This window comes from Meleagris gallopavo, chromosome 3, assembly GCF_905368555.1.
Source record: "Meleagris gallopavo chromosome 3, MGAL_WU_HG_1.1, whole genome shotgun sequence".
Taxonomy (NCBI): Eukaryota; Metazoa; Chordata; class Aves; order Galliformes; family Phasianidae; genus Meleagris; species Meleagris gallopavo.
The window spans coordinates 293808-316132 of NC_139406.1; the positions used below are offsets into that span (position 1 = coordinate 293808).

At 41.8% G+C, this 22325-nt stretch overlaps 1 protein-coding gene across 5 annotated transcripts in view; it reads left to right on the forward strand.

The window, feature by feature from the left end:
- TNS3 (tensin 3) overlaps positions 1 to 22325 on the forward strand; it is a 223071-nt gene that overhangs the window by 38784 nt on the left and 161962 nt on the right. Inside the window, exon 1 of one of the 5 annotated variants that reach the window (XM_085220002.1) lies at positions 12796 to 12906. The exons of the other annotated variants lie outside the window; for them this stretch is intronic. The gene's annotated coding sequence lies outside the window, so the exon portion shown is untranslated. Of the gene's footprint in view, positions 1 to 12795; positions 12907 to 22325 lie in introns of those variants that run through there. 5 annotated transcript variants of the gene reach the window in all.

Genomic DNA, 22325 nt, shown 5'->3' on the forward strand with positions numbered 1-22325 from the left:
TTTTACTTAACAACTTTGATATTTCAGGGGTATAATTACTGCGGGCATTAGCTTCTCTGTCTTGCTCTTGTTTCCTCATCATGCAGAAAATATTTATATCTGGGCACAAAAATAGGGACTGTGGCAGTGCAGCTTGTAGGATGGCTATGAGCGCATCCTTAAATGTACTAGGAGATGATCTCTCTTTGACTATAAGTTTTATGGCTAGAAGAAAATGCAGTATCTGAGATTCTGAATAGTGCAGTAGACTGAAAGAATGTAGTAATTATCTTTGGGTCTGACAAGCAGATAAAGATTTTCTTCATTCTCTACCAGTTTGGCAGTTTCAAGAGAAGTTGGATACAGAAGCGATGAAGAAGTACTTTGTTTTGCAGCAATGAGGGTTATTTGAGTAAAACATCATTATTATAATTACTTGTGTGTCTCCAAACCGCAGATGGAAACCAAAATAGCAAGCAGTGTTAAAATTGAAGAAAAGATATAATGAAGGAAAAACAAACACAGTGAAACATTTGCAATGCAAGAAAAGTCAACTTAGAAGTCCCTGAACGTACTGCAGGAAATAAAAGGTTGGCTAGACATTGAAATGTAGGGCCCCCTGTCCTGCTTTATTCCTAAATTTCTAGTAAAGTTTTTCTGGCTGTCACTTAAATGAAGAAGTTGTTACTCATTTGTATGCTGATCCTGATTCCCCACTGACTATCTCCTGAGAGCGAGCAATTCTTGTCATAGCAATGGATGCTGAATGTGCCTTATGCATCAACTTTGCAGAACCTCTCAGAGACTTAAAGCATTAATTCTTTCTTTGGAGGGGGGTGAGGGAAGCCAAAAAAAAAAAACTATTTGAGATAGTTTGCACCTTGCTGTTTGTCATATTTGTCTGTTGTGAAAAAGGCCATGTGTGTTCTGCAGCTGTTTGCTACAAGTACAGCTTTTGGCTGCTTTTTTACCCATCAAGTGTAATCTGAAGTACTGCATGGCTAATGATTGCTTATTTTGGGTCATTAAATAGAGTTGGGAAGTTTGCAATGGAGTGTTTGTCCAGATATTAAGTAGTCATTTACCTCACGTTGACAGTGTCAGAATTAAAATGAATTGCTGGAGTGAAATAGCACTGTGGAACAAAGCGTGGTATTTCCCACTAAGGTGGGTTGACTGGCCAAGCCTGACTGACATCAGTGGAAGAAATCCTAGGGAAGGAAGAACCTCTCCAAGTCATCTGCTCTACATGTGGGTCTCATGTTCAAAGGACTCAGTTACAGGACTGAAGCATGCGGAAGTTACCAAATCTGAATGGCAGTCTTTGTGTATCAGCTGCACCTGAGCTGTCCCTAAAGAACCTTTTCTTGGAAAATCTCTTGATGCAGACTCTGACTGTGAAGGAAAATGTGTGACAGAAGAGGCTGGGAACAATGAGCTGCTGCTTTTTTTTTTTTTTTTTTTTTTTTTTTCCCCTGCTTGTTTGTTTCTCCTGACTTCAGTACCTTTGTGGCTGGAAGGAAGAGGTGTACAGGTGACGGTATCCTCTCCTGAAAGTCATTCTGACCTTGGAAATTGGTTAATTGTTTCTTATGCCATGGGCCTGCATGAGGGTAGGGATTTTCATGCATGTATCTGCAGCTGTTTGGCAGCAAGTTATTTTACTGAGGAGTACAAGGTGGGGGGAAGCAGGTATCCTGGAATTGTCAGTTTTAGCAGGCCAGTGTTCCTAAAGTTAGGCCTGCTATGTGAATGAAAACTGACTTTCAGAAAAGCAGGCTGGAAGATGATATTTCCTGCCTGGGAGTAGAGCAGTGTATTACCCTGCTTCATGAACATCCATAGCACACTGACAGGAGTATACTTCATTGTATTTATTTTAGCTGTGTTTGCTAAATGAGAAAGCAAGGAGATTGGGTTAAGACAATAGAATAAATTAAACTATCTTTATGCCAATGTGGGAGAGTCTGTGGTGATAATGGTGAAGCACTTTATGGATGTAAGACCCACATCCCCTACTCACTTTATACCTACTTGATTTGGTAATCTGCTCTATTAATGTATTTTACTGTGCAGCTATGCTTTTACAGTTGATAATATTGTGTGGAGTTTAAAAATAGAACTGGACTTGCACATTCAGGACTTTGTAAGTTCAGTGGAGGGTTATAGTTATGTGCGTGGTGTATTAAGGCAGAATTTCCATAGCCTGCAGCTCCCATTGTAGTGCCACTAATACAATATTAACTTAGCTTAGCTTCACAGGGACTAGATGTTCACCTTTTCTTCCTTCCCTACTGTCCCTGCATATGTTACTGTTTAATTACCCTGAGGGTACAGACCTGTGTGGTTGCCAGAGCTGAGATAATGAACTGCTGGAAGCATAAGGTGATAAATTGATTTGTCGTGTGCTAATGACCAGTGGGAAGTTAGGTGGCCTTGGAGTCAGAAGAGATGCTGTTAAGGAACTACGAAGTTGTAAGCTAAAGTGACACACTTCAAACTTTGGGGATAGCAGCAAGAGGTTGTTGAATACATTTGGGAATGTATCTGTGTTTTCTTTATTTTTGGATAATGGGAAAGATTTCTCTCTGAACATTATTATTCTATTAAGTTTACATTTCAGGAGGCCCTTCTAGAACAGCTTTTATAAATGATTTAATCTATCGTTCTGCATTGATTCTCTGAAAGATAGAGGTGGTGATGATATCTTCAAGCAATCTGTCTTCCTAGAAACAAACAAGAAGAGTAGAGCTGAGGGCATCTGGGTTTTCTTCTCAGTTCACTGAAAGATCTATGCTTTTGGATACAGTGAAAAAGCAAGCGGTAATGACTTCAACCTATAAACATATGTTTTTATTTTCAGTTGAAATGAACTTTCATTTGCTCAAACTTTAATGGTTAATAGGTGAAGCATCCTATAACGGGCTGCTCTCCCTAGCAGTCAGCGTCCTGAAAATAGTTTCTGTTAGAGCAAAGAGTGTCTTTGTGGGTATAGTGTGCTCGTACGCCTGGGAGAATGATTTCTTGAGTATTTGGTTCGGGGTTTGTTTACCTTGAATATCTTAGCCTTTCCAGACTGCTACAGTGTTAGCAATCCAAATGCATTTGTGTTATGGTTTAACCTGGCAGGAGGCTCAGCACCACAGGGCTGTTTGCTCACTCCCCCTCTTCCCAGCGGGATGGGGGATAGAATGGGGGGCAAAACAGTCGAACTCATTGGTTGCTCACCATGACCCCTGACTGATGCCCAGCTGGCCCCCCAGCAGCAGAAGAGAGCCAGGTGCTCTCCCACTCCCCTTCAGAACTTCTGCTTGATGTGGAATGATGTGGAATGTCCCTTTGGCCACTTTAGTCAGCTGTGCTACTTCTGTTCCCTCCCAGCTCCTTGGGCCCTTTGCTGTGAACGGTCTCAGGTCTGTACAGTATTGTTTGGCAGCAGTTGGAGTGCTATCAAGATTGTTTTTCTCCTAGAACCAAAACATAACATCATACCAGACACACTGAAAAAACTAATTGTCCCAACTGAAATGAAGACAATTTGATTATTTTCCAGATTGATAATATTGTATTTTCACCAAATTAGTTGATTATTTTTATTTTTTCTGAATTTTAGGTGCCTTGATTTTTGGTTGCAAAGTGTTCTTTCCAGAGTTTAATGAAGGAGGAGTCTGATTTTGATTTAGAAACACAGTCTGTTGCTATTATCAATTTTAATTGTTAAGAGCTTTTTTCATTAAAATGGATTTGATTTAGGATATTTAAAAAAAACAAAAACAACTCATGACCTATTCCTGCAGCTTCTGGGAAATCTAGCATTTCCATTTACAGTTTCAACAGATTCGGGTATGTGAGACTAAGTTCCCTGAAGAGGATGTAGGTTTTAAGTAGGAGACTGTATTCTAACTAAGAAGTTCTTAGATTCATTTGTGATGTGTGAAATCTATTGGTATTATTCTATTTGTTAATATTCCTCTCTGGATAGAGATACTGCTTTTGGTTGTTTTTTTAACTAAGATTATAAGCGTCTAAAATTCATAGTTTATTTTAGCTGCTCTTGCTCTTTGGTTGTGGTTTTTGAAAGGCAAATTGTGGTTTTTCAAATATGAGCAATACATCTATTCACTTTAGAAATGCATCTTCCATCCCTACGTAAACTTAGTGTGTAAATATTGTCACACATGCTGTCTTTACGTATCTCTGGACAGAGCTGACAATAAAGTTCTGTAGTGGTTTTCAAAGAAGTTCTGTGCTTTTTGTCATCCTGCAGATGTTTTGTTTCAAAAGATGCTTGGAAGTGCCCTTGCTGCAGCTTTAATCCAGCTGTTCTGCATTATTTGGGGAGTGTTCATGTTCTGTAATATTTTAATGGATACCAGCATTCCTTTACTGTGTTCTTTCTTACATTCTGTGGTAACTTGAAATATTTTGGAACCGTCCCGCCACTCCTTTGCCGGAGCTATAGAAAAGAATACTTACATGTGTAGACTTGAAACTTATGTGAAGGTTTGTCTATCCATACTGAATTGCATCTGCTTTCCAAGATGCTTTATAATGGCAGAGAGGAAGATATATATTTAATTCTAGTTGGAATTTTAATTTTCTTCCATGGAGTTCTTTCCTTTGAGGCTTAAAAATCTTGTTGAAAAAACGAATGCATTACTGTTACTGTTTTGATGCTTCATGGGATACGCCTCATTTGTGGTGATTTTCATTTTCAGCACAGAGCTTTCTCCAAACAGTGACTTTCCTGTAGCAAAATGGTTTTGTTTTTAGAGCTGATGAAATAAATCATAAGACTTCTAGTTCTCTAGAGGGATTTATGCTAGAAACTGAGTAGAACTGCATTCTGCATGAGGTGCAAGAGTAGCATGCCAAAATCTTTTTGTCTTTAGTAGTATCTTCTTTTTTGCAAATACCTTTCTTTGCTGTGCAAAGGTGCTTTGAAGAAAAATACCATTTTGACCTTTTATTTCTATGCAGTTGTAACATTTCAACTGTTCCTGTGGTTAAGCTTTCTGCTTTATTTTGAAATGCAGATGTTCATTCTTTCCTGGGGAGATAATCAACATTCTTTTTGTATATTAGGGAAATACTTAGTGTCAGTAAGTTCACCCTTCCTGACAGGTAAAGGGTAGTTTATGAGGTACCCCAACTCTGTGGCCTGCAGCACATAGAATGCTTTTCACAGAGAAGGAAAATTTGGAAACTAATTGGGAAAATATGACAACTGTGACATATGGAATCTGCAAGTACAGAACAGCAGTTTTGGAGAAAATGAAGAGTGAAACATTGATTCATAGCCTAGTTTAAGATAATAGTTTGAAAACCGGCAACAGTTGTGTGATAAAGGAGCTACCTTGCCAGAATTAACTGGTAAGTAATCAGAAGCCTTCTTGAGAGTTGCTTTTCAATGCATTTTGCTCATCTGGGGAGGGGAAAGTGTCTTGCCATTCCTAGTTCAATAAATTAGTGCTGTGTAATCAACCAGTGGAGCTGGTCAGTACCTTATACGTGTGCTTATATCACAGAATGGCTCGGGTTGGAAGGGACCTCAAGGATCATGAATCTCCAACCCCCTGCCACAGCAGACCCCAACCTCCCCATTTAGTACCAGCCCAGGCTGTCCAGGGCCCCATCCAACCTGGCCTTGAACACCTCCAGGGATGGATGGGCATCCACAGCCTCTCTGGGCAGCTGTTCCAGCACCTCACCACTCTCTCTGTAAAGAGCTTAGAGAGAGTGGTTATAGTGAAACTGTTCCCTGGAGGAGTAAGATTTTATGTGGGTTTTAAGTGTTCTATTTATCAGAGGTCTTGGTAAAGCTGAGCTGGTGTGAAATGCGAGTAATGGCTTTTCTTCAATTTAGTGTATTTTGATTGAGCTTTGTTTCGCTTTTAAAGAATGTGGTGAGTAATGTTTGGGGCACAGAGGTCTGCAATTCAAGCAGAGCAGACTGCTGTTGCAGTTTGTGTCATTCACCCATTCAGGTGTTGTTGTTGGTAACATAGCTTACAATTTAAATTTATAGGCAGTGACAGAGCTTGGTATTTAGTTCTGGGATTTGCTTTGTGTCTTTTTGGGGGCAGTAAGAGTTCCTGCCTTCTGCAGAGCAACATCAGGGTTTCAGGTGTAACCTGCATGGAGATTCCTATTATTACAGAACCATATGGAGTTGTGCATTTTGTGCTTAAAGCAGGATGGTAAGCCCTTCTCCTATGAAAGAAGGGAAAAGGCTGCCTGGACGAGCCCCGTGAAGTATGTTGTTTCTCTGCTCTGCTTAAGAGGCTGGGCGGTTCTGTTAACAGGGCCGGACCTGAAGTGACAGAAACTGCAGTGCCTTTTAAGCCTAGAATTTTGGAAGGGCTGAGAACTGAGCCTTATCTCTCAAGTCAGAGCCTTGCCAGTGAGAAATAGAGGCTTCTGTTTACAAACACTAAGCCTGTTAGTACTTCTGAGCTTCAAATCACGTTTCTGTGCATTCAGCTTCCGTTCTGACTATTGCAAATTTTGTTCATTTCCTGGAGAGCCTGGAAGAAGTCTTTCTTCAGGTCTTCCAAGGTGATGGATGCTTCTCTTGCTCTTTGCTTGTGGAGAAAACATTACCTGTACTCACGTTTTTGAGTTGTTCTGTTTGCTTTGGCTTATCCTTGTGAGTGCTGCTACACTTGCTTGGATTTGTTCCCTACTGAGTAAGTGCTCAGAAGACTCGTGAAGAAAAGGAGGGAGAAAGTTGTAAAAATAGCAGGACTGTTGAAGCAGGCAGTTTTTCCCTCGGTTCCACTTGAAGCGGTGAGAGAAATGAACGTGCAAAGCAAAGCGGGGTTTTCGTAGGAGTCGTTAACAGTCCTGACAGCTCAGGACGGATGGTGAGCTGGCTCTGTTGATGATTTCCTAATGACACAGAATTTGGCGTTGGTGTTGCTCATTTACCAGGGCCAAGGAATTTACTGTGTGCACTGGTAGATCAGGGAGTTCGAGTGTAAGTCTTTCTGAATTCCTGTTTTCAGAACTGCTTGGATTCCTGTGCAGTTGCTGAGAGAAAAAGCGTAATCTTTCACGCTGACGTGCTGTGACTTCAGCGCGATGCAGCTGATCTGCGGCCTTCTGGCATGACAGATCGGTGACGGAACAAAGGCACTTAGCGAGCGCGGGGCTCGGCGCCTCGCGCAGGGTTGGGGCGGGGCGGGGCAGGGCCCGGTGCTCGCGGTGCGGCGGTGTGCTAGCGGCGCTGGGGGCTGCAGGGTGCTGAGCGGCACCGAACTGCGAGGTTGGGAGCATGGAAACGGGCCGGAGGGGTGCTGGTGGGCGTGGAGGGGCTGCGTAGGTTACGGCAAGGATGAAATCCGTGGAGTAGGTGTGGGGTGAGAGCAGAATTAACGGTGGAGCGCCCTGTAATGGAAGAGTAAGATGGATACGTGTGAATTACAGCTTACGTGCAGGCAGCAAAATAGAAAATGGGCTGGGGGACTTTGAAAGGCCTTCCTGGCACCGTGCTTTTAGTAATGACAACAGGTGCTTTCCACGTTAATGACCACTAATGGGATTTAGGGAGGCTCGGTAAGTGTGTGTGCTGATGAGAGAAGTTGTTTGCAGCTTCTGTCACCTGGTCACAAAACGCTGTGTTGTGGTGGAGATGTGCAGCAGTGCACCCCTCCATTTCTTACAGCCCTGTTTTTTGCTACAAATGGTGGTGCCTGCACATGTCCAACATCTCAGGTGCTGTTCAGAGAGGGCAGAGTAGCACATCTCTCTGGAGCACCTCCCTATGAAAGGCTCTGGGCCTTCTCTTCATTGTAGCCTTGAAGGGAGCATATACACAGGATGGGGAATTTCTGTGTGTAAGGGTGGATAGTGATAGGACAAGGGGGAATGGTTTTAAAGTGAGCCGGGGAGGTTTAGGTTGGATATTAGAAGGAAGTTTTTCACCCAGAGGGTGGAGAGGCACTGGAACAAGTTGCCCAAGGAGGTTGTAGATGCCCCGTCCATCCCTGCAGGCATTCAAGGCCAAGCTGGATGTGGCTCTGGGCAGCCTGGGCTGCTGGTTGGTGACCTGCACACAGCATGGGGTTGGAACTGGATGAGCACTGTGGGCTTTTGCAACCCAGGCTATTCTATGATTCTATGATGATTCTAATGACTGGGGACAGTGTCACTTACCAAATAAACTTGATGTGTGTGGCAGTGACAGAGGAACTTCATGCATACAGGCATGGAGTCTGACTTCAGCAAGATGCTCTTAAGTGTAGTGTGTTAATTGGCTGTCTGATATTTATCAGATGGTGAAGTATTTCACCATGCTTTTTGTACTCCGTTATTTGCAACTGGATAAACCTAAGGAATTTACATATTCTGTTGGTTATTCATGCCGTGGCAATGAGGTATTCATTAATGAAAAATGTATATGAATTTGTTTCCAGCAAAATAACTGAAACTTTCTAGTGGGAAAAGAGAAGTATAGCAGATCACTGGAAGGGGGGGCAAAAACAAAAAAACAAAACCATAACTTTTTTTTTTATATACATGGCAGTGTTACAGAAAAAAACAACACCCAATAATAACGGTGTGACTTCACAAACAAGTCCCAAATACATCTTCAGTAATTGCTAACTTTCTTTTATGAATGTAGTGAAACTGGATGATGGCTCTGTTTAAAGCATTTTAATGCACTAATATGTGAAACTTCTTGTTTGTCACATTATGTATTTCTTTGGTATCTGGACAGTCTATGTTACCTCTGAAAGTTACTTAGCTTTGTGTTGTCCCCATCTTGCAAAAAAAAAAAAAGGTATCTGCATTTCAGAGTTGCTGCGCAGCTGCGTGGGAAAAAAAAAAGTGAGCCATTTGTTTGTATTAAGCCAGAAGTCTGTAGTGAGGTCAGGAACTCTTCATATTTCCAACATCCAGAAATTCTATGTTATTGCTTCGGTTAACTCAGTGCTTCTGCTTCCTTCTTTATTGGGGAAACTTTTATTTTTGTATGCCAGTTCCATAAATCATTTTATATTCACACATCCTGTGGTTCTGCATTTTATAATTTTTGTTGCCACAGAGTTGTTTTTTTTCTGCCTTCCCTAACTGTAATGAGCATGTTACTTGTATGTTAAAGTCCATCTGCTGCCTCTGAGAAACTTGTCATCTTAGTGCAAGTAAATGAAATACAGCTCTTGACAACAGTTGGAAGTTTCACCACTCATTCTATTTAGTTGTGTATGGTTAACTCTGTTTATAATTTTGAAGTTATTTGTGAGTAATTGAGATTCTGAGTGTGTATAAGTCAGTTCGTTTGTTGGTTGCTCGTCAGTGACCTAGATAAAATAACTCAGTTATGCCTGGACAATTTACCAAAGGGAGTGATTAAGATGGTCTTGAATGGAATCAGAACTTTCTATGGAGTTTTCTCCTTTTGTTTGGTTTCACAGTATAAGGAGAATCGTATTCTTTATGCCTTTTCTTTATTTCTGGCCTGAATGAAAAGGATTCTTTAGAGTTACTGACCAGGATGCTTCTTTAAAATAGAAGAATAGTTGCTAAAATTGTTTCTTTCCCTTTCATTTAAATTTTTGTATGGTCTCTCTGCAAAGGAGTAAGTGTCAAATTTATGAATGGTAATGAAATGAGGGACATTCGAAGCTCATGGATGGATCTGACAGGTGGAATTTGTGATTGAAGTGCCTTTTCCCAGTCACTGTTAGTGTTGCCTGGCACAACTTGCGTTGTTTCATGAGTTGTTGGTGCAGCTGATATTGCTTCTGGGTGAAGCCACATCATTTGCTAAATGACAGTTTGCCAAATTACATGCTCTTCAGTTAAGCAGGGCTGGGTAGATTTTGCTTACAAGCTTCTAGTAGTGTTGCTTCCTTTATCTAGCCAGTACTCCAGTGTAAGAATTGGTGGTATTAGAATCACAGAATCACAGCCTGGTTTGGGTTGGAAGGGACCTTTAAGACTATTGCCAACCCCCCTGCTACAGGCAGGGACACCTCCCTCTAGACCAGGTTGCTCACAGCCCTATCCAGCCTGGCCTTGAGCCCTTCCAGGAAGGGACCATCCACAGCCTCACTGGGGAGCCTGTCCCAGTGTCTCACCACCTTCACAGTAAAGAATTTCTTCTTAATATCTAGTATGAATCTGCCCTCTTCCAATTTAAAACCATTTCCCCTCATCCTGTTGCTACATGCCCCTACAAAAAGTTCCTCCCCAGCTTTCTTGTAGGCCCCCTTCAGGTGCTGGAGGGCTGTTAGGAGGTCTTCTCCAGGCTGAAGAGTCCCAGTTCTATTGGTCCTTCCTTAGGGCAGGTGCTTCAGCCCTCTGGTCTCATCGGCTATTAGGTTTTCTGTTTCTCAGAATCACAGAAAGGTTGAGGTGAGAAGGGACCTCTGGAGACCACCAGGTCTGATCTCCTGCTCAAGCAGAACCACACAGGGCAAGTTGCCCAGGACCATGTCCAGACAGCTTTTGATATCTCCGAGGGTGGAGACTCCAAAACTTCCCTGAGCAGTCTGTCTCAGCGCTCTATCGCCTACACTGTAAAGGGTTTTTTTTTGTTTTTTGCTTTTTTTTTTTTTTAAAAAAAAGAGGGAATTCTAATGCATCTAAAATAAAGGAATTGGGCAACTTACACAAACGTTGAGCTTCTTAAGGCTTTCAGAGAAGAATGTGACTTTCTCATCCACAGTTCAGCAGAGCAAGGATCTCTGTTTAGGTATCCCCCAAATGAGGATAGTTTAAGTTTTCAGCTTGCTTAAGAGAAAGGTGTAGAAGATTTTGGCATAAGTGATGTGATTTTGACACCTAAGGTATTGTTTAAAATACACTCAGTCGGTTGCAGCACAAATGCTAATGATATCCTGGAAACTACCAGTCACAATGATTTTATTTCCTTCTCCTAATATTTTTTGACTTCTCACATTCACTTTTTCCGCTTCCAAGCAATCTCACTTCGGAGCATCTGATTTGATGCATTATTTTTAAGACGACGTTTCTATCTGTGTAATACAGATGCCGTTCCTAAGCTGAACCTGCAGTGAAGCCTCTTTCTGTGAACTTCTTTGATAAAACACAATATTGTGTGTGGTGGACCATGGGAATAAAATTGTATTGTGGCTATCTAGATGGTATGCCTAAGAGTGGAAGGGAGAGGGGGAAGACTGTAATCTTTTTAGGAGAAAATAGGATGGATATATTCTGTGGAACATGGTATTCATCTATGGATGCTTGTTCTTTGAGCTTGACTTTTCCCTCTAAGAGGGTCTAAAGGAAGACTTGTTGTGGGGGGAGGAAGGACATTCTTGCAGGGGATTAATTTTAAGGTGACTCAAACAGACACTTTGATCCATTCTGTCTGCAGATTGACTTGTTTTAGCTTGTTCATATATGTAGCAAATTCTCTCCTTTCCTTTTACATTTGGAAAATTGCTCATAGCCCACACGTGGCTCTGTAATTGGGGAGAGTTTGTTCATTCTTGCCTCCAGGAAGACATTTCTGTCTGCTGAGCTGGAGTTCCAGACAAGATGGCAAGAATGTAAGAAAAATGTAGGTGGCAAGCATGGCTGTAAAACTTTCACTTTATCTATGATTGTTTAAGAAATAGACGCTTTTGCATCTGTATTTACATTAAGATGCCTTCAAACTATATGAGATTTCTTGACATTTTGCATGAGATTTAAGACTTTGCTCTTGCTCTTTATCAGCACTTACTGTATTTAACTGTTTGTTATTGAATAAGGATATGGGAGTTCTTAGTTTATGTAAGAGATTCCCTAAATATAAACCTCCATGAACTAAGATTAGGATTTGATTGTCATATATACTCAGCACATGTGAATAGAAAGAACAGAAGGGCATCTATATTTGTTCCACAGGTCTTATACGATTTTTATTTTGTGTATATGTATGTGTTTTGCATGGAAGAGATTCGTTTGTTACACTTCAGTGTCTGGAGTGCAGTAGTTCAGGTTACTGAACCACAAAGTTTGGTTTGTTTGGTGTAGCCTCGAAGGTTTTCAGTCTTTTTTTCAAGAAAAACCACAAGTCTCTGTCCTTTCTTTGTTTGCACGGCGACAGCATTGCCTTGTTTAAGAGTATCTGCTCTAGCATTGCTGTTTCATTACCTGTTCTACTAGCAGTGAATTAGACAGAAGTGATCTTGGTCTCCACAGTTCAAGTATCTATCGTGCATAAATACAACATGGCTGTGCACCATATGAGTAATGAGTAAAGGTTGGCCTGCTAATTTGCTGTCAGACTTCCTGTTGTTCAGTTTCTTTGATCACCTTGGACTGAAAAGTTTCTAGAAAGTGAAAAGATGAAAAATCAGTCAGAGCTAGAGGAAGGTAGAAACTGCAGACGGTGCAGTATAGTAATAACCTGTGAGTTGAACTTTGCCTGAAATAAAAACTGATTGGAACAGTTGTTCTGTTTGCTTTCATTTGCCTGTCTCCTCCCCCCACCCTCTGCCATGGCCTCCCCATGCTACACTGGGTGCAGAACTAAACCAGAGGAACTCCAGTCAGAGTGAGATCTGAAACACTGGGACTGAGATGTATTATAAAGGCAGCTTTCCATCGGGAAGCTTTCTCAGATGCTTTGGGAAATACGGTTTACTTAACTGTTGCTTGGTGAACAAGAGGTAAATGGGTATGCTTAGAGCATGCCCACGTAGCCCTGTAGGGGTTAACTGCTATTTAAAAGCTGTTACAATGCTGGGGAGAGGGGATGTAGTGGAAATGCTGTGTCAAAGCTGAAACAGTGCTTGGGCACCTGGTGGGAAGGCAGGGCCAACCCAGCGGGCTCAGGTGTGTGATGTGCCTGAGTGACTGCAAGGGGTGGAGCCAGGATCCACCCCCTCCCAGACCTGCTATCACGTTGGCAGTGCAGGCGAGGGCATTTCGTGCTGGAGATCCCTGCCTGCCTGCGGCCTTCCACAGGTAAGCAGCTTCTTTCCCTTATTTCTTTGCCCACTGCTGTTATGTTTGAGCAGCTTCTCACACACTGCAGCCTGGTGTCTTGCAGCTCTGCTATCGTTGTTGTGCTTTCCACCACGTTACGGGGGAGATATCTAATTGTAGTCAAGTATTTTTGGAATTTGCCCTGTCGGTTAGTAATATTTCACTAATTAAAGCAACCCTTTGTTTAGACCAGGCTGACAACAGTTTGAGTTGTCAGGTGGACAAACCAAGGTATGTTCATTTCTGAGCACTTCAGCCCATAATTTATATGCTGATATTTCTGAGATAATGTTTTTAATTGGAAAAAGTTAATCGCATCTGTGAATTCCTTGTGGTTTTTCTGCTGCTGAGAGTTGCAGCTGTAAGCAGGCCTATGTCCTTGAAGCTTTGTGTCTAATGAAAATAAATGAAACGGCGTACAGGCAGTGGGCTTCTCTTATGTTTGGAGACATCAGGGTCTTTTAAATGGCAAAAGTAAGGGATTATAAATTTTTTGCTGAAAATGTAGCATGAGGTGGTTCTTTCTTGTGTTCCGCTTTCGAGTGTTTGCTCTTGCTCTGGAGATCAGTGCATATTCTGACTGTTTTATGGTCATTAAGGCTTTATGTTTGCAGAAAACTTGAAAATTGTACGCTCTCTGTAAAGGAGAGCGAGAGGGCTACATGAGACCAAAAGCTTAACAGGGTGCCCCCCACCCATCACTGGGTGTTTTCAGGACGCAAGCGGTGAGGGTGCTGGATAATCTCATCTAGGCTTCATTCCCACACAGTGTCTCATGTGGGGGTGTTCCAGGTCCCTTCCAACCTGGGCTGTTCTGTGATCCTGTGCTATCAGTTCATATTTCCTTCATAATCTCCAGACCAGGGAAATGACTGTGACAGTTATTTGGAAATTTGGAGTAAGTAGTTATTTTGAGCTAAAAGAAGAGAACAGATCTGAATAGTAACAATTGTTTGTTATAGTAGCTCTTCTCATTGTAAGAGTTCAACTATTTGTCCTTGGTGAGCGAGCAATTAATAAGCTACAGAGCAAGTGCCATATAATAGCTTTATAAATGTTTATTGCATTTGATGTCTTTTTCCTTAAGAGTTTGAGATCTTGTAGCTCACTGTGGTTCTCTTGCTTAAGTGGTATCCTTGCTCATTCACATGGTGGGTGAGATGAAGCTCCTCAGATCAGTGGCATCAAATCTTTTCCTGTCTGGAAGGGAGAAAGTAGAACTGCTGGTTAGTAGCACTCTGTGCTGGTTGGTGTCCAGAAGGGATGACAGTTGTCAAGACTCTTACTTCTTGTATTCCAGCCACAGATTAATGTTTGAATAGGAACAGCTGATTGGAAGGGTGGATAGACAGGGTTGTTACCAGGCTGTTACTGGAGTGCCTCGAAAATGAGTTTGGTGGCAAGATGGAGATAAGGGTAATGTAATCAGACATTTCTGCTGTACTTCAGAGTTGTATAACCAGAGGTAGATATAACTGTGACGAACAGCTCACTGTAGACACATTCTTGTACAGTAAAATGGTATATTTTGCTATAGAATTTATTTACTGTTCTCAGAACTGGAAGCCAAATACTGCAGCATGTATGTTTGAGTATGTAATTTATCACATTTGCTGTGAGATCCTCTTTCAAATAAAGGCTAATCTTGAATCTGATATAGCCAGTACTTTCTCTTTCTGCATGGATAAATGTTTTTTTCTTTTTGTGTGTGTGCTAGATTTATCTACTGTTGTAGGATGCTCAACATTATCAGTAAGAGATGGAAGCAGTGTAAGGATCAGAGTAGGAGCCTTACTTTGGTGTTTGTTATATTAATATATAATATAATATATATAATTATATATATTATTATATATATATATATATATATAATATATATTAAATGATGTACCTGTTGCTGTCAGGCCTACCTCAGTTTCTCCATTACTCTTTTTTTTTTTTTTAAGTAGCTTTGCGTTGTAGAGGTCTTGTACATGGATGACAATTTGAACCAGAGAATTTTGTTGTACTGCTGATTGTTTGTTTGACTCCATGGATGTGGGGATTAGAACTCGCGTTGTTCAGTAAAAATACAAACCTACCTAGTACGTGCCTGTGCTTCCTTAAAATTCTTTTTGACTTGCTTGTAAGGGGTTTGATGAGCAAGGACTCTGTACAGTATTGTCTGTGATTAATACCAATAGGGTAATATGGTGGAGATTTTCTAACTTAGTATGCTGTTACCACCTGATAAACGCTGAGAGGTATGTTTTCAGGGTGATGGATATGGCTACTCTTGTAATATCAGAAGAAAATAAAAAAGATAAAATCTACATCTGTGGGTAGATTGCTTTTCATCAGCTGGATCCCATAGACTAAGTTGACAAGATAACACAGGAACACCAGGAAGCATAGCAATAACGTTAGCAGGAGGTGTTCACTTTTCATCTCACCTCTTGGTGAAAATGCACCAGTCTGTAGCGTGGGAGGACTTTGTGTGTTTGTTAACAGATGAAGGATGATTGAGATGGAGTGAATGTATGTAGAAGCATGTACTTTTTTGCTTGTTTTTATGTACTTGCAACTATATGTCTGCAGTGGGAAGAGATTTGATTAGATCTTCTAGGTAAGATAATGTAAAAGAAGAGGAGATGCTACTTCTATGTGAACTCGAAGGTCAGCCAGGTATATCCAAAAATAGTGTATTTTTCCCCGTTATTTCAAGAAGTGAATTTAGTCTTCAGATATCTTTTGCTTTCTTTACGTGAAAGGTCAAACCCTTACATATTCATTGCTGTAGCCTCAGAGTTGTCACAAAAAAAAGAAAGCTGTGGAGCTCTCATGATACACAGTCTTTTGTTGCTTTCAGGAGTTTCCTATTTATGTATGCACCACACAGAACAAAGTGTTGGTTTGCCAGGGAGACAAGGATGAAAATAATAAGTTTTCCGGAGTCTGGAGTAATTATGGTCTTAATGGATTTTCCATCTTTCTTCTAATTGGTTTTCCACAAATACAGATTTGTATGTGCTGGAGAAAGACAAGTGCTGAAACTAAAATATGAAGAAGTGTTGAAATGGAAAACTGTGAGAGCAGCTGTTCTTACATATATGAAGGGTGAACGAAGAGGCCCTTGCTCCCTTCTGCTATGGATCCTATTATCTACCGGACTGCCATCTCATAGAGATCATAAGGGAAACAACTTGAAACCATCTGGGAAGAAGGCAAACATAAAAACACTTTTGTATGTTGTGTTTCAAGTTTGAAGTAGCTAGTAAGAAGAGAGGGTTACTGGGTAGTCTTGTCTAAACATTTTACTCTCTTGTGTTACTTATGTTTTTTAATGGAAAGCATCTTTCAAAGAAAGTTGAAGTATCTGATGTGAATTTTATCTTGAGAATTTAAAATTTGGAGTGGAGTGCTTGTAACCGATGGAGATGAATGTCCCTCCCCAAGGTGGGTGATGGTGAGGTAAGAAAGGGTAATAAGAATGAACAGCTGTCTTAGATAGGATCCTCATTTTGGTGCTACTGTAATTAATGAATTTGGAGTGCCTGCAAATGACAAATATAAATATATGCTGTTTGGAAGAATTACAGTTAATTCTCTGGGGCACAGGTTTTGTCTCTTGTTAGAGCAGTGAGGCTGTGCCATGCTTAGTGGCAGATCACTGTGCATCCCTTGATATAGCTGCTAAGGCTGCCATCCCTTATTCCAGAATCCCATGGCAAACTAGTTTTATGCTACTGCTTCTTTATCATATTTTATTAATTTGTGTCTGTTTGGAGTTTTAAGTGAAGAGCTGATGTGCAAAACTTTCTGTATAGAGTCTGTACGTGACCAATGGTTTTTTCCAACAGCTGCAATTAGGAGCATTGGAGTGAAAATCTAGATACACGTGCTATGCAAGAGTTGAGCGAACTGTGGAACAAACCTATTTCCCTCCCCCCCCTTTTTTCCCTTTAATTGCTGATTTGAAACTTTGAAATATTATATATCTGATCCCTGCTTCCTCACACGAATGGTAGAAGAGGAGAGGATGAATGAAAAGCGGTGACTAAAATGTTTGAGGGGATATTACAGCTGATTTTGGTCAGGAGTCTGGGAGGGTTGGGCCTCTTCAATTTGAGAAACAGGAAGTTTATGAGGAACATAATCAAGGTCTTACAAATCAGAAATATGGTAGGTAAGTTTAAAGGAGAACTAGCAGTCCTAAAGCACAAGAAAATATCCCTTGTTAGAAGTAGCGGGAATTTTCTTCAAAGAAAATACTTAAAGCAGCTGAAAATCCCCACAAAAGTGTGGAGACAGAAAGAACCAGCATGTTCCAAGTTTGACAAAAGTAGTGAATTGAAATCATAGAATGGCTTGGTTTGGAAAGGACCCTAATGATTATCCATTTCAACTCCCTGCTGTGGTCAAGGTTGCCTATGCCCCATCCAACCTGGCCTTAAATGAGTGCAGCAGTGAGCCATCCGCATCTTCTCTGCTCAGCCTATTCCAGTCTCACCACCCTCTGAGTAGAGCGTTTCCTCCTAATATCTAATTTAAACCTCTCCTAGCTTAAAACCATTCCCCTTTACCCTGTTAGTACCTGTGTAGCAAATCGGCCTCCCTCTTGTTTATATGAGCTCCCTTTAAGTACTTGAAGGCTGCATGGAGGTCTTCCTTCTCCAGGCTGGGTAAGATCAGATCCGTCAGCTTTTCTTTGTAGGAGATCCCTGCCGTGCTCCAGCATGTCCAGAGGAGAGACTCTTGAAGGTCCTAGAATGGTTCAATAATACAAGCTCTTGGACCTCCAAAGACCATCAGATCTCTAGCCTAGACAGCCCAAGTGTCCTCAGCCCTCTCTTCACAGGACACGCTTTGCAGTCTTTTCACAGCTTTGTTGTTCTTTGGTGGCACACCTTAATGTCCTCTTTTATCGTGGAGCCCAGAACTGCAGCACAACCTTCAAGGTGAGGCTGCAGCAGTGCTAAATGCAGAGTGGGAGCCATTGCCTTTAAGCACCTGGCAGGGCTGTGTTCAGTGTTCTGAGATACGGTTTGCCCTCTTGGCTGCCATGGCATATCACTGGCTCATCCTCAGTCTGCTGTCACCTGCACCCCGCGTTGCTCTACACTCAAGCTGCCCAGCAAAGTCTGTTTGTGGACTGAGAATGAATAAATGGGAGAGATTCTAATGTCTGTGGTACAGCGAGGGTGCAGGAGGAGTGTGGGTTGGGCTGGCTTACACTGTATGTTGGCTCCCTCTGTCAAAGTAATCTGAAGTCAAATGAGTCTTTTCTACCTTGGTCTGCTTGTCTGTCTTCTGTGATGTCTTCAGATACCTTGGAGAAGTGTAGTATTAACACAGTGCCGAAAAAATGTTATCTTTGCTGTCTCTCTAAGCTAACTAATAGTAGTAAATGGTAGTGATAATAGTATAAGTAGCTATTTGTGTTTTTTGTTTTTGTTTTTGCTATGTCCACCACTATAGAAATAATTTCAAAATGTGGGTGAGACAGAAATGCTTCATTTCGATCTGTGTAAAAATCCTTTGGGTTTTTCTATTTTTTGCCTAGCTTTTCCATATTCTTGCAGTGTGCTATAGATACTGCAAAATGTATGTATTCGTGGTGTTACTACTTGTGTGTACTTAGATGTGTACGATGCTAGGTTCATTTAATGCCATTTGATACAGTTATACAGGGGAAATAACTTGAGATACCCATTCTGCTAATACATTGCTGCCAACTCCCCACGTATTTCCAGTAATGGTGGCAATCGTTATACTAGCCTGTGATTTAAAGCTGTGTTGGGAGTAGAAGAGTGCATGGAGAGAATAAGTGGTAATTATAAAATTGGTTGGTTAAGTTAGTTAGTGGAGACAGAAAAGAGAATAGTGTTTGACCATCAGCAGGAAGTGAATAATAAAAAAATCTTTATATAATTGCTTGCTGAGCTAAGAGGGCTTTATAGGCAGTATAAAATCTGACAGTGAGATCTGACATAGAGGAAGTTTATGGGGCCTTATTTTTGTTTTTCTCCCGTCTTGAGTAATTACATAGATTATTAGAGGTTTTGGAGGTAGAGAAATAATATGCAAACAGATCTTGCCTGTTTTTTCCTCCTTATGAAGTAATATCTGGAATTTACAGCTTCATTTATAAAATCTTTTTGTATTGGAAACTGTTTTGGAAATTTCCGCATAAGAGTCATTTGCTGCCTGGATGACTTTGGAGGAAACTGGTTTTGTAGAAGTTGTGAATAGCCAGTTCAGAATCTTTTATTTTTCTGGGAAAAAGTATGTACCTCTCTTGAAGATTGTTTGAGATGTTTGATTTTGTGATATTACTTTTAAGAAACAAAATATTAACCATCATTATCGCTGTTAGTGTCTGTGTGATGGAAACGTGCTGGGAGTTGTAGAAATGTTGGTCTGTTCTTCATTGGTATTTTGTGTATTGTTAGTGATCTGTAGGGTGGTGCTCGGAAATCAGATTGTGAATGCCTCTTCCGGGGTGTAATAATTAATCATCCAGTGTTAAGATTCTGTCAAGGAGGACTTGCTGTACTGTTTTGCAAAAAAATACCATAGCAAATTAAGTGTTTTAGTTGCTATTGGCTTAATTGAAATCTGGAGAGGGTCTTTTGTTTAAGTTCTTCCTCTTTTTTTAAAATGTGATCTCAGAAGTGTTACGTACTGCTTTGAAAGATCTGTTGTGAAATTTTTCTGATGATCATAGGCATGTTGTTACATAATGAACATGCTCAGTGATAAGAGATGTTGGAAATTCATCATAGCTGAGAATGACTGTAAGAATCTTGAAACAGTTTGCTCTGTTACGATGATGTAAGTATGGAGTAAACTTCCGTCTCCATTGTATTTCGTATGCCGTAGAGAGCAGAGAATGGCCAAAATCCTCGATTTCCTTGTGTGGTAAGCAAAGAGTTTCTGTTTTGAAAAAGAGACATCTCATAATGGTAGCAGTTGTGACCAGCTGTAATTACAGTCTACTCTGTGGGCAAAATCTCAGTTTGTAATTTGTGGTTCTGCACTGTTTTCTTTCAGTTTTTGCCCTTAGCGATTACAAGCAATTTAGATTCCAGCCTTGAGCTTTGTGAAAAAAAGAGTAATTGTTTGTTCCCTCCCATGGTGGTTTTCTTTTTCTTTTTTTCTTTCCCCTTTTGTTGGCATCTGAGTGAAGAGCTGAACAAACTGTACCAGACAATAACAAAGAAACGGTGGGTCCTGTAGTTCTCACAGTATGTTACACGGAGTTCATATGTAAACAGTTGCAGTACTGAATCTCCTAGGTGAACTACTTAACTGAATTGCTTGGAGAACTGATAGTGAAATGCTAAGAAACAAAAAGTCCATATATATTTTTGAGTTACTTAGACTGTGTTGCAGAATATTTTCCAAACATCTAAGAGTAAAATTAATTTAATTGATCAGCTAAGTAATTGTCTGTTTCATATGAGACATGAACATCAAATAATGTTGACACAAAACATCCGTACCTGAACTGTGAGTTCTTGAGACAAGTGTTCCTGTCACATACAGACTGGAAGGAGCGGTCCTTGAGAGCAGCCCTGCAGAGAAGGACCTGGGGGTCTTGATAGATGAAAAACTTAACATGAGCCAGCAGTGTGCTCTTGCAGCTGGGAAAGCAAATGGGATCCTGGGCTCCGTCAGCAGAGGGGTGGCCAGCAGGGACAGGGAGCTGACTGTCCCCCTCTGTTCTGCTCTTGTAAGGCCCCATCTGCAGCACTGTGCCCAGGTCTGGAGCCCTCAGTACAAGAAAGACAGGGAGCTGTTGGAGAGGGTCCAGAGGAGCCACAAAGATGATCAGGGGACTGGAGCAGCTCCCTTATGAAGACAGGCTGAGGGAGCTGGGCTTGTTCAGCCTGGAGAAGAGAAGCTGTGGGGTGACCTCACTGCAGCCTTTCAGTACCTAAAGGGAGCCTACAGACAGGAGGGGAATCAGCTCTTGGAAAGGGGAGATAACAGCAGGACAAGGGGAATGGTTTTAAGTTGAGGGAGGGCAGATTGAGGTTGGATGTCAGGGGGAAGTTCTTTACAGAGAGTGGTGAGGTGCTGGAACAGCTGCCCGGAGAGGCTGTGGATGCCCCGTCCATCCCTGGAGGTGTTCAAGACCAGGTTGGATGGGGCCCTGGGCAGCCTGGGCTGGTATTAAATGGGGAGGTTGGTGGCCCTGCATGTAGCGGGGGGTTGGAGATTCATGATCCTTGAGGTCCTTTCCAACCCAGGTCATTCTGTGATTCTAAATGTATAACCTTATCTACAAAGCAGAGAAGCCACAGCAACTCTTCAAATACCAGTGAAGATGATGGCATTGCTAATTCTTAAGGTAAAAAGAGGCTGTGAAGATGAGGGCCTCTCGGATCTTTGGGTGCAGTGCTTGAACTTTCTAAGTTGCATTACATAGATGTAATGACAGTTTTCTGCCTGGTCATTTTAATCTTTTAAAAAACATCTTCTGTATTTTCATACGGGAAAAAAAACCAACCATGTTACTGCATGGATGGACAAGGGAAGAGCCACTGATGGCATTGTGTGGACTTTAAAGCCTTTGACAGGGTATCCCACAACATCCTTCTCTCCAAACTGGAAAGGTATGGATTTGATAGGTGGACTGTTCAGTGAGCTTAATCCTGCAGCCAGTTCTTCATCCAGCTCAATGTCTGGATAGAGATTGGTGATGAGTGATGTCCCCCAGGGGTTGGGGCTGGGGCTGATACTCCTTAATATCTGTGTTGTTGGTGACCCTGACAGTGGAGTTGAGTCAGCAAGTCTGCTGATGACACCAAGTTGTGGGGTGTGGTTGACACACCAGAGGGATGGGATGCCATCCAGAGGGACCTAGACAGGATTGAGCAATGGGCCCAGGAGAACCTCATGAGGTTCAGCAAATCCAAATGCAAGATCTTGCACCTGGATTGAGGCAGCTGCCATTACTAGTGCCAACTGAGGCATGAAAGGATTGAGCGCAGTCCTGCCAAAAGAGACCTGTGGGTGCTGGTGGATGGCAAGCCGGGCATGAGCCAGCAGTGTGTCCTCACAGCCTGGAAAGCCAACCATATCCTGGGCTGCATCAGAAGATGCGTGACTAGCAGGTTGAGGGAAATGATCTTGCACCTCCACTCTGTGCTGGTGAGGCCTCGCCTGGAGTACTGCATCCAGATGTGGAGTCCTCAGTGCAGGAGAGATTAGATCTGTTGGAGCACGTCCACTGAAGGGCCACAAAAATGGTCCACAGAATGGAGCACCTCTCCCGTGAGGACCGGCTGAGAGAGCTGGGGCTGCTCAGCTTGGAGAAGAGAAGGTTCTGAGGTGCCCTTTTGGTCTATGAAGGGGAGCTACAGGAAAGAAGGGGACAGACCCTTTAGCAGGTCTGTGGCGATAGAACAAGG